This window comes from Heterodontus francisci, chromosome 49 (genome assembly GCF_036365525.1).
Source record: "Heterodontus francisci isolate sHetFra1 chromosome 49, sHetFra1.hap1, whole genome shotgun sequence".
Taxonomy (NCBI): Eukaryota; Metazoa; Chordata; class Chondrichthyes; order Heterodontiformes; family Heterodontidae; genus Heterodontus; species Heterodontus francisci.
In genome coordinates this window covers 6,474,405-6,486,778 of record NC_090419.1, presented here as the reverse complement: position 1 = coordinate 6,486,778, position 12,374 = coordinate 6,474,405, and the positions used below count along the sequence as shown (strand labels likewise).

The following is a 12,374-nucleotide window of genomic DNA, read 5'->3' as shown; positions in this document are numbered from 1 at the left end:
CTCAGTAACACAGAGTCTCACTGTCCTGTAAACACCAATACTCAGTAACACAGAGTCTCACTGTCCGATAAACACCAATACTCAGTAACACAGAGTCTCACTGTCCTATAAACACCAATACTCAGTAACACAGAGTCTCACTGTACGATAAACACCAATACTCAGTAACACAGAGTCTCACTGTCCTATAAACACCAATACTCAGTAACACAGAGTCTCACTGTCCTGTAAACCCCAATACTCAGTAACACAGAGTCTCACTGTCCGATAAACACCAATACTCAGTAACACAGAGTCACACTGTCCTATAAACACCAATACTCAGTAACACAGAGTCTCACTGTCCTGTAAACCCCAATACTCAGTAACACAGAGTCTCACTGTCCTATAAACACCAATACTCAGTAACACAGAGTCTCACTGTCCTATAAACACCAATACTCAGTAACACAGAGTCTCACTGTCCTGTAAACACCAATACTCAGTAACACAGAGTCTCACTGTCCTGTAAACCCCAATACTCAGTAACACAGAGTCTCACTGTCCTGTAAACACCAATACTCAGTAACACAGAGTCTCACTGTCCGATAAACACCAATACTCATTAACACAGAGTCTCACTGTCCTGTAAATCCCAATACTCAGTAACACAGAGTCTCACTGTCCAGTAAACCCCAATACTCAGTAACACAGAGTCTCACTGTCCTATAAACACCAATACTCAGTAACACAGAGTCTCACTGTCCTATAAACACCAATACTCAGTAACACAGAGTCTCACTGTCCTATAAACACCAATACTCAGTAACACAGAGTCTCACTGTCCTATAAACACCAATACTCAGTAACACAGAGTCTCACTGTCCTCTAAACACCAATACTCAGTAACACAGAGTCTCACTGTCCTATAAACCCCAATACTCAGTAACACAGAGTCTCACTGTCCTATAAACACCAATACTCAGTAACACAGAGTCTCACTGTCCTATAAACACCAATACTCAGTAACACAGAGTCTCACTGTCCTGTAAACACCAATACTCAGTAACACAGAGTCTCACTGTCCTATAAACCCCAATACTCAGTAACACAGAGTCTCACTGTCCTGTAAACACCAATTCTCAGTAACACAGAGTCTCACTGTCCTGTAAACACCAATACTCAGTAACACAGAGTCTCACTGTCCGATAAACACCAATACTCAGTAACACAGAGTCTCACTGTCCTGTAAACACCAATACTCAGTAACACAGAGTCTCACTGTCCTGGAAACACCAATACTCAGTAACACAGAGTCTCACTGTCCGATAAACACCAATACCCAGTAACACAGAGTCTCACTGTCCTGTAAACACCAATACTCAATAACACAGAGTCTCACTGTCCTGTAAACCCCAATACTCAGTAACAGAGTCTCACTGTCCTGGAAACACCAAGACTCAGTAACACAGAGTCTCACTGTCCTAAAAACACCAATACTCAGTAACACAGAGTCTCACTGTCCTATAAATCCCAATACTCAGTAACACAGAGTCTCACTGTCCTATAAACACCAATACTCAGTAACACAGAGTCTCACTGTCCTATAAACACCAATACTCAGTAACACAGAGTCTCACTGTCCTATAAACACCAATACTCAGTAACACAGAGTCTCACTGTCCTATAAACACCAATACTCAGTAACACAGAGTCTCACTGTCCTATAAACCCCAATACTCAGTAACACAGAGTCTCACTGTCCTGTAAACACCAATTCTCAGTAACACAGAGTCTCACTGTCCTGTAAACACCAATACTCAGTAACACAGAGTCTCACTGTCCGATAAACACCAATACTCATTAACACAGAGTCTCACTGTCCTGTAAACACCAATACTCAGTAACACAGAGTCTCACTGTCCTGTAAACACCAATACCCAGGAACACAGAGTCTCACTGTCCTATAAACACCAATACTCAGTAACACAGAGTCTCACTGTCCTATAAACACCAATACTCAGTAACACAGAGTCTCACTGTCCTATAAACACCAATACTCAGTAACACAGAGTCTCACTGTCCGATAAACACCAATACCCAGTAACACAGAGTCTCACTGTCCGATAAACACCAATACTCAGTAACACAGAGTCTCACTGTCCGATAAACACCAAAACCCAGTAACACAGAGTCTCACTGTCCGATAAACACCAATACTCAGTAACACAGAGTCTCACTGTCCTGGAAACACCAATACTCAGTAACACAGAGTCTCACTGTCCTGTAAACACCAATACTCAGTAACACAGAGTCTCACTGTCCGATAAACACCAATACCCAGTAACACAGAGTCTCACTGTCCTATAAACACCAATACTCAGTAACACAGAGTCTCACTGTCCGATAAACACCAATACTCAGTAACACAGAGTCTCACTGTCCTGTAAACCCCAATACTCAGTAACAGAGTCTCACTGTCCTGGAAACACCAAGACTCAGTAACACAGAGTCTCACTGTCCGATAAACACCAATACCCAGTAACACAGAGTCTCACTGTCCTATAAACACCAATACTCAATAACACAGAGTCTCACTGTCCTATAAACACCAATACTCAGTAACACAGAGTCTCACTGTCCTATAAACACCAATACTCAATAACACAGAGTCTCACTGTCCTAAAAACACCAATACTCAGTAACACAGAGTCTCACTGTCCTATAAATCCCAATACTCAGTAACACAGAGTCTCACTGTCCTATAAACACCAATACTCAGTAACACAGAGTCTCACTGTCCTATAAACACCAATACTCAATAACACAGAGTCTCACTGTCCTATAAACACCAATACTCAATAACACAGAGTCTCACTGTCCTATAAACACCAATACTCAGTAACACAGAGTCTCACTGTCCTATAAACACCAATACTCAGTAACACAGAGTCTCACTGTCCTGTAAACACCAATACTCAATAACACAGAGTCTCACTGTCCTGTAAACCCCAATACTCAGTAACAGAGTCTCACTGTCCTGGAAACACCAAGACTCAGTAACACAGAGTCTCACTGTCCGATAAACACCAATACCCAGTAACACAGAGTCTCACTGTCCTATAAACACCAATACTCAATAACACAGAGTCTCACTGTCCTATAAACACCAATACTCAGTAACACAGAGTCTCACTGTCCTATAAACACCAATACTCAATAACACAGAGTCTCACTGTCCTAAAAACACCAATACTCAGTAACACAGAGTCTCACTGTCCTATAAATCCCAATACTCAGTAACACAGAGTCTCACTGTCCTATAAACACCAATACTCAGTAACACAGAGTCTCACTGTCCTATAAACACCAATACTCAATAACACAGAGTCTCACTGTCCTATAAACACCAATACTCAGTAACACAGAGTCTCACTGTCCTATAAACACCAATACTCAGTAACACAGAGTCTCACTGTCCTATAAACACCAATACTCAGTAACACAGAGTCTCACTGTCCTATAAATCCCAATACTCAGTAACACAGAGTCTCACTGTCCTATAAACACCAATACTCAGTAACTCAGAGTCTCACTGTCCTATAAACACCAATACTCAATAACACAGAGTCTCACTGTCCTATAAACACCAATACTCAATAACACAGAGTCCAACTGTCCTATAAACACCAATACTCAGTAACACAGAGTCTCACTGTCCTATAAACACCAATACTCAATAACACAGAGTCTCACTGTCCTATAAACACCAATACTCAGTAACACAGAGTCTCACTGTCCGATAAACACCAATACTCAGTAACACAGAGTCACACTGTCCTATAAACACCAATACTCAATAACACAGAGTCTCACTGTCCTATAAACACCAATACTCAGTAACACAGAGTCTCACTGTCCTATAAACACCAATACTCAGTAACACAGAGTCTCACTGTCCTATAAACACCAATACTCAGTAACACAGAGTCTCACTGTCCTATAAACACCAATACTCAGTAACACAGAGTCTCACTGTCCTCTAAACACCAATACTCAGTAACACAGAGTCTCACTGTCCTATAAACCCCAATACTCAGTAACACAGAGTCTCACTGTCCTATAAACACCAATACTCAGTAACACAGAGTCTCACTGTCCTATAAACACCAATACTCAGTAACACAGAGTCTCACTGTCCTGTAAACACCAATACTCAGTAACACAGAGTCTCACTGTCCTATAAACCCCAATACTCAGTAACACAGAGTCTCACTGTCCTGTAAACACCAATTCTCAGTAACACAGAGTCTCACTGTCCTGTAAACACCAATACTCAGTAACACAGAGTCTCACTGTCCGATAAACACCAATACTCAGTAACACAGAGTCTCACTGTCCGATAAACACCAATACTCAGTAACACAGAGTCTCACTGTCCTGTAAACACCAATACTCAGTAACACAGAGTCTCACTGTCCTGGAAACACCAATACTCAGTAACACAGAGTCTCACTGTCCTGTAAACACCAATACTCAGTAACACAGAGTCTCACTGTCCGATAAACACCAATACCCAGTAACACAGAGTCTCACTGTCCTGTAAACACCAATACTCAATAACACAGAGTCTCACTGTCCTGTAAACCCCAATACTCAGTAACAGAGTCTCACTGTCCTGGAAACACCAAGACTCAGTAACACAGAGTCTCACTGTCCTAAAAACACCAATACTCAGTAACACAGAGTCTCACTGTCCTATAAATCCCAATACTCAGTAACACAGAGTCTCACTGTCCTATAAACACCAATACTCAGTAACACAGAGTCTCACTGTCCTATAAACACCAATACTCAGTAACACAGAGTCTCACTGTCCTATAAACACCAATACTCAGTAACACAGAGTCTCACTGTCCTATAAACACCAATACTCAGTAACACAGAGTCTCACTGTCCTATAAACCCCAATACTCAGTAACACAGAGTCTCACTGTCCTGTAAACACCAATTCTCAGTAACACAGAGTCTCACTGTCCTGTAAACACCAATACTCAGTAACACAGAGTCTCACTGTCCGATAAACACCAATACTCAGGAACACAGAGTCTCACTGTCCTGTAAACACCAATACTCAGTAACACAGAGTCTCACTGTCCTGTAAACACCAATACTCAGGAACACAGAGTCTCACTGTCCTGGAAACACCAATACTCAGTAACACAGAGTCTCACTGTCCTGTAAACACCAATACTCAATAACACAGAGTCTCACTGTCCTGTAAACCCCAATACTCAGTAACAGAGTCTCACTGTCCTGGAAACACCAAGACTCAGTAACACAGAGTCTCACTGTCCGATAAACACCAATACCCAGTAACACAGAGTCTCACTGTCCTATAAACACCAATACTCAGTGACACAGAGTCTCACTGTCCTATAAACACCAATACTCAATAACACAGAGTCTCACTGTCCTATAAACACCAATACTCAATAACACAGAGTCTCACTGTCCTATAAACACCAATACTCAGTAACACAGAGTCTCACTGTCCTATAAACACCAATACTCAATAACACAGAGTCTCACTGTCCTAAAAACACCAATACTCAGTAACACAGAGTCTCACTGTCCTATAAATCCCAATACTCAGTAACACAGAGTCTCACTGTCCTATAAACACCAATACTCAGTAACACAGAGTCTCACTGTCCAATAAACACCAATACTCAATAACACAGAGTCTCACTGTCCTATAAACACCAATACTCAGTAACACAGAGTCTCACTGTCCTATAAACACCAATACTCAGTAACACAGAGTCTCACTGTCCTATAAACACCAATACTCAGTAACACAGAGTCTCACTGTCCTATAAATCCCAATACTCAGTAACAGAGTCTCACTGTCCTATAAACACCAATACTCAGTAACACAGAGTCTCACTGTCCTATAAACACCAATACTCAATAACACAGAGTCTCACTGTCCTATAAACACCAATACTCAATAACACAGAGTCTCACTGTCCTATAAACACCAATACTCAGTAACACAGAGTCTCACTGTCCTATAAACACCAATACTCAATAACACAGAGTCTCACTGTCCTATAAACACCAATACTCAGTAACACAGAGTCTCACTGTCCTATAAACACCAATACTCAATAACACAGAGTCTCACTGTCCTATAAACACCAATACTCAGTAACACAGAGTCTCACTGTCCTATAAACACCAATACTCAATAACACAGAGTCTCACTGTCCTATAAACACCAATACTCAGTAACAGAGTCTCACTGTCCTATAAACACCAATACTCAGTAACACAGAGTCTCACTGTCCTATAAACACCAATACTCAATAACACAGAGTCTCACTGTCCTATAAACACCAATACTCAGTAACACAGAGTCTCACTGTCCTATAAACACCAATACTCAATAACACAGAGTCTCACTGTCCTATAAACACCAATACTCAGTAACACAGAGTCTCACTGTCCTATAAACACCAATACTCAATAACACAGAGTCTCACTGTCCTATAAACACCAATACTCAGTAACACAGAGTCTCACTGTCCTATAAACACCAATACTCAATAACACAGAGTCTCACTGTCCTATAAACACCAATACTCAGTAAAACAGAGTCTCACTGTCCTATAAACACCAATACTCAGTAACACAGAGTCTCACTGTCCTATAAACACCAATACTCAATAACACAGAGTCTCACTGTCCTATAAACACCAATACTCAATAACACAGAGTCTCACTGTCCGATAAACACCAATACTCAGTAACACAGAGTCTCACTGTCCTATAAACACCAATACTCAGTAACACAGAGTCTCACTGTCCTATAAACACCAATACTCAATAACACAGAGTCTCACTGTCCTATAAACACCAATACTCAGTAACACAGAGTCTCACTGTCCTATAAACACCAATACTCAGTAACATAGAGTCTCACTGTCCTATAAACACCAATACTCAATAACACAGAGTCTCACTGTCCTATAAACACCAATACTCAGTAACACAGAGTCTCACTGTCCTATAAACACCAATACTCAATAACACAGAGTCTCACTGTCCTATAAACACCAATACTCAGTAACACAGAGTCTCACTGTCCTATAAACACCAATACTCAATAACACAGAGTCTCACTGTCCTATAAACACCAATACTCAGTAACACAGAGTCTCACTGTCCTATAAACACCAATACTCAATAACACAGAGTCTCACTGTCCTATAAACACCAATACTCAGTAAAACAGAGTCTCACTGTCCTATAAACACCAATACTCAGTAACACAGAGTCTCACTGTCCTATAAACACCAATACTCAATAACACAGAGTCTCACTGTCCTATAAACACCAATACTCAATAACACAGAGTCTCACTGTCCTATAAACACCAATACTCAGTAACACAGAGTCTCACTGTCCTATAAACACCAATACTCAATAACACAGAGTCTCACTGTCCTATAAACACCAATACTCAATAACACAGAGTCTCACTGTCCTATAAACACCAATACTCAGTAACACAGAGTCTCACTGTCCTATAAACACCAATACTCAGTAACACAGAGTCTCACTGTCCTATAAACACCAATACTCAATAACACAGAGTCTCACTGTCCTATAAACACCAATACTCAGTAACACAGAGTCTCACTGTCCTATAAACACCAATACTCAATAACACAGAGTCTCACTGTCCTATAAACACCAATACTCAGTAACACAGAGTCTCACTGTCCTATAAATCCCAATACTCAGTAACACAGAGTCTCACTGTCCTATAAACACCAATACTCAGTGACACAGAGTCTCACTGTCCTAAAAACACCAATACTCAGTAACACAGAGTCTCACTGTCCTATAAACACCAATACTCAGTAACACAGAGTCTCACTGTCCTATAAACACCAATACTCAGTAACACAGAGTCTCACTGTCCTATAAACACCAATACTCAATAACACAGAGTCTCACTGTCCTATAAACACCAATACTCAGTAACACAGAGTCTCACTGTCCTATAAACACCAATACTCAATAACACAGAGTCTCACTGTCCTATAAACACCAATACTCAGTAACACAGAGTCTCACTGTCCTATAAACACCAATACTCAATAACACAGAGTCTCACTGTCCTATAAACACCAATACTCAGTAACACAGAGTCTCACTGTCCTATAAACACCAATACTCAATAACACAGAGTCTCACTGTCCTATAAACACCAATACTCAGTAACACAGAGTCTCACTGTCCTATAAACACCAATACTCAATAACACAGAGTCTCACTGTCCGATAAACACCAATACTCAGTAACACAGAGTCTCACTGTCCTATAAACACCAATACTCAGTAACACAGAGTCTCACTGTCCTATAAACACCAATACTCAATAACACAGAGTCTCACTGTCCTATAAACACCAATACTCAGTAACAGAGTCTCACTGTCCTATAAACACCAATACTCAGTAACACAGAGTCTCACTGTCCTATAAACACCAATACTCAATAACACAGAGTCTCACTGTCCTATAAACACCAATACTCAGTAACACAGAGTCTCACTATCCTATAAACACCAATACTCAATAACACAGAGTCTCACTGTCCTATAAACACCAATACTCAGTAACACAGAGTCTCACTGTCCTATAAATCCCAATACTCAGTAACACAGAGTCTCACTGTCCTATAAACACCAATACTCAGTGACACAGAGTCTCACTGTCTATAAACACCAATACTCAGTAACACAGAGTCTCAATGTCCTATAAATCCCAATACTCAGTAACACAGAGTCTCACTGTCCTATAAACACCAATACTCAGTAACACAGAGTCTCACTGTCCTATAAACACCAATACTCAGTAACACAGAGTCTCACTGTCCTATAAACACCAATACTCAATAACACAGAGTCTCACTGTCCTAAAAACACCAATACTCAGTAACACAGAGTCTCACTGTCCTATAAATCCCAATACTCAGTAACACAGAGTCTCACTGTCCTATAAACCCCAATACTCAGTCACACAGAGTCTCACTGTCCTATAAATCATAATACTCAGTAACACAGAGTCTCACTGTCCTATAAACCCCAATACTCAATAACACAGAGTCTCACTGTCCTATAAACACCAATACTCAGTAACAGAGTCTCACTGTCCTATAAACACCAATACTCAATAACACAGAGTCTCACTGTCCTATAAACACCAATACTCAGTAACACAGAGTCTCACTGTCCTATAAACACCAATACTCAATAACAGAGAGTCTCACTGTCCTATAAACACCAATACTCAGTAACACAGAGTCTCACTGTCCTATAAACACCAATACTCAATAACACAGAGTCTCACTGTCCTATAAACACCAATACTCAGTAAAACAGAGTCTCACTGTCCTATAAACACCAATACTCAGTAACACAGAGTCTCACTGTCCTATAAACACCAATACTCAGTAACACAGAGTCTCACTGTCCTATAAACACCAATACTCAGTAACACAGAGTCTCACTGTCCTATAAACACCAATACTCAGTAACACAGAGTCTCACTGTCCTATAAACACCAATACTCAATAACACAGAGTCTCACTGTCCTATAAACACCAATACTCAGTAACACAGAGTCTCACTGTCCTATAAACACCAATACTCAATAACACAGAGTCTCACTGTCCTATAAACACCAATACTCAATAACACAGAGTCTCACTGTCCTATAAACACCAATACTCAGTAACACAGAGTCTCACTGTCCTATAAACACCAATACTCAGTAACACAGAGTCTCACTGTCCTATAAACACCAATACTCAATAACACAGAGTCTCACTGTCCTATAAACACCAATACTCAGTAACACAGAGTCTCACTGTCCTATAAACACCAATACTCAATAACACAGAGTCTCACTGTCCTATAAACACCAATACTCAGTAACACAGAGTCTCACTGTCCTATAAATCCCAATACTAAGTAACACAGAGTCTCACTGTCCTATAAACACCAATATTCAGTGACACAGAGTCTCACTGTCCTAAAAACACCAATACTCAGTAACACAGAGTCTCACTGTCCTATAAATCCCAATACTCAGTAACACAGAGTCTCACTGTCCTATAAACACCAATACTCAGTAACACAGAGTCTCACTGTCCTATAAACACCAATACTCAATAACACAGAGTCTCACTGTCCTATAAACACCAATACTCAGTAACACAGAGGCTCACTGTCCTATAAACACCAATACTCAGTAACTCAGAGTCTCACTGTCCTATAAATCCCAATACTCAGTAACACAGAGTCTCACTGTCCTATAAACACCAATACTCAGTAACACAGAGTCTCACTGTCCTATAAACACCAATACTCAATAACACAGAGTCTCACTGTCCTATAAACACCAATACTCAATAACACAGAGTCTCACTGTCCTATAAACACCAATACTCAGTAACACAGAGTCTCACTGTCCTATAAACACCAATACTCAATAACACAGAGTCTCACTGTCCTATAAACACCAATACTCAGTAACACAGAGTCTCACTGTCCTATAAACACCAATACTCAATAACACAGAGTCTCACTGTCCTATAAACACCAATACTCAGTAACACAGAGTCTCACTGTCCTATAAACACCAATACTCAATAACACAGAGTCTCACTGTCCTATAAACACCAATACTCAGTAACACAGAGTCTCACTGTCCTATAAACACCAATACTCAATAACACAGAGTCTCACTGTCCGATAAACACCAATACTCAGTAACACAGAGTCTCACTGTCCTATAAACACCAATACTCAGTAACACAGAGTCTCACTGTCCTATAAACACCAATACTCAATAACACAGAGTCTCACTGTCCTATAAACACCAATACTCAGTAACACAGAGTCTCACTGTCCTATAAACACCAATACTCAGTAACACAGAGTCTCACTGTCCTATAAACACCAATACTCAATAACACAGAGTCTCACTGTCCTATAAACACCAATACTCAGTAACACAGAGTCTCACTGTCCTATAAACACCAATACTCAATAACACAGAGTCTCACTGTCCTATAAACACCAATACTCAGTAACACAGAGTCTCACTGTCCTATAAATCCCAATACTCAGTAACACAGAGTCTCACTGTCCTATAAACACCAATACTCAGTGACACAGAGTCTCACTGTCTATAAACACCAATACTCAGTAACACAGAGTCTCACTGTCCTATAAATCCCAATACTCAGTAACACAGAGTCTCACTGTCCTATAAACACCAATACTCAGTAACACAGAGTCTCACTGTCCTATAAACACCAATACTCAGTAACACAGAGTCTCACTGTCCTATAAACACCAATACTCAATAACACAGAGTCTCACTGTCCTAAAAACACCAATACTCAGTAACACAGAGTCTCACTGTCCTATAAATCCCAATACTCAGTAACACAGAGTCTCACTGTCCTATAAACCCCAATACTCAGTCACACAGAGTCTCACTGTCCTATAAATCATAATACTCAGTAACACAGAGTCTCACTGTCCTATAAACCCCAATACTCAATAACACAGAGTCTCACTGTCCTATAAACACCAATACTCAGTAACAGAGTCTCACTGTCCTATAAACACCAATACTCAATAACACAGAGTCTCACTGTCCTATAAACACCAATACTCAGTAACACAGAGTCTCACTGTCCTATAAACACCAATACTCAATAACACAGAGTCTCACTGTCCTATAAACACCAATACTCAGTAACAGAGTCTCACTGTCCTATAAACACCAATACTCAATAACACAGAGTCTCACTGTCCTATAAACACCAATACTCAGTAACACAGAGTCTCACTGTCCTATAAACACCAATACTCAGTAACACAGAGTCTCACTGTCCTATAAATCCCAATACTCAGTAACACAGAGTCTCACTGTCCTATAAACACCAATACTCAATAACACAGAGTCTCACTGTCCTATAAACACCAATACTCAGTAACACAGAGGCTCACTGTCCTATAAACACCAATACTCAATAACACAGAGTCTCACTGTCCTATAAACACCAATACTCAGTAACACAGAGTCTCACTGTCCTATAAACACCAATACTCAATAACACAGAGTCTCACTGTCCTATAAACACCAATACTCAGTAACACAGAGTCTCACTGTCCTATAAACCCCAATACTCAATAACACAGAGTCTCACTGTCCTATAAACACCAATACTCAGTAACAGAGTCTCACTGTCCTATAAACACCAATACTCAATAACACAGAGTCTCACTGTCCTATAAACACCAATA

At 40.2% G+C, this 12,374-nt stretch overlaps 1 protein-coding gene across 1 annotated transcript in view; it reads right to left on the bottom strand.

Annotated features, from left to right (window-relative positions):
* LOC137358314 (serine/threonine-protein kinase A-Raf-like) overlaps positions 1 to 12,374 on the bottom strand; it is a 672,271-nt gene that overhangs the window by 503,320 nt on the left and 156,577 nt on the right. The window lies entirely within an intron of this gene.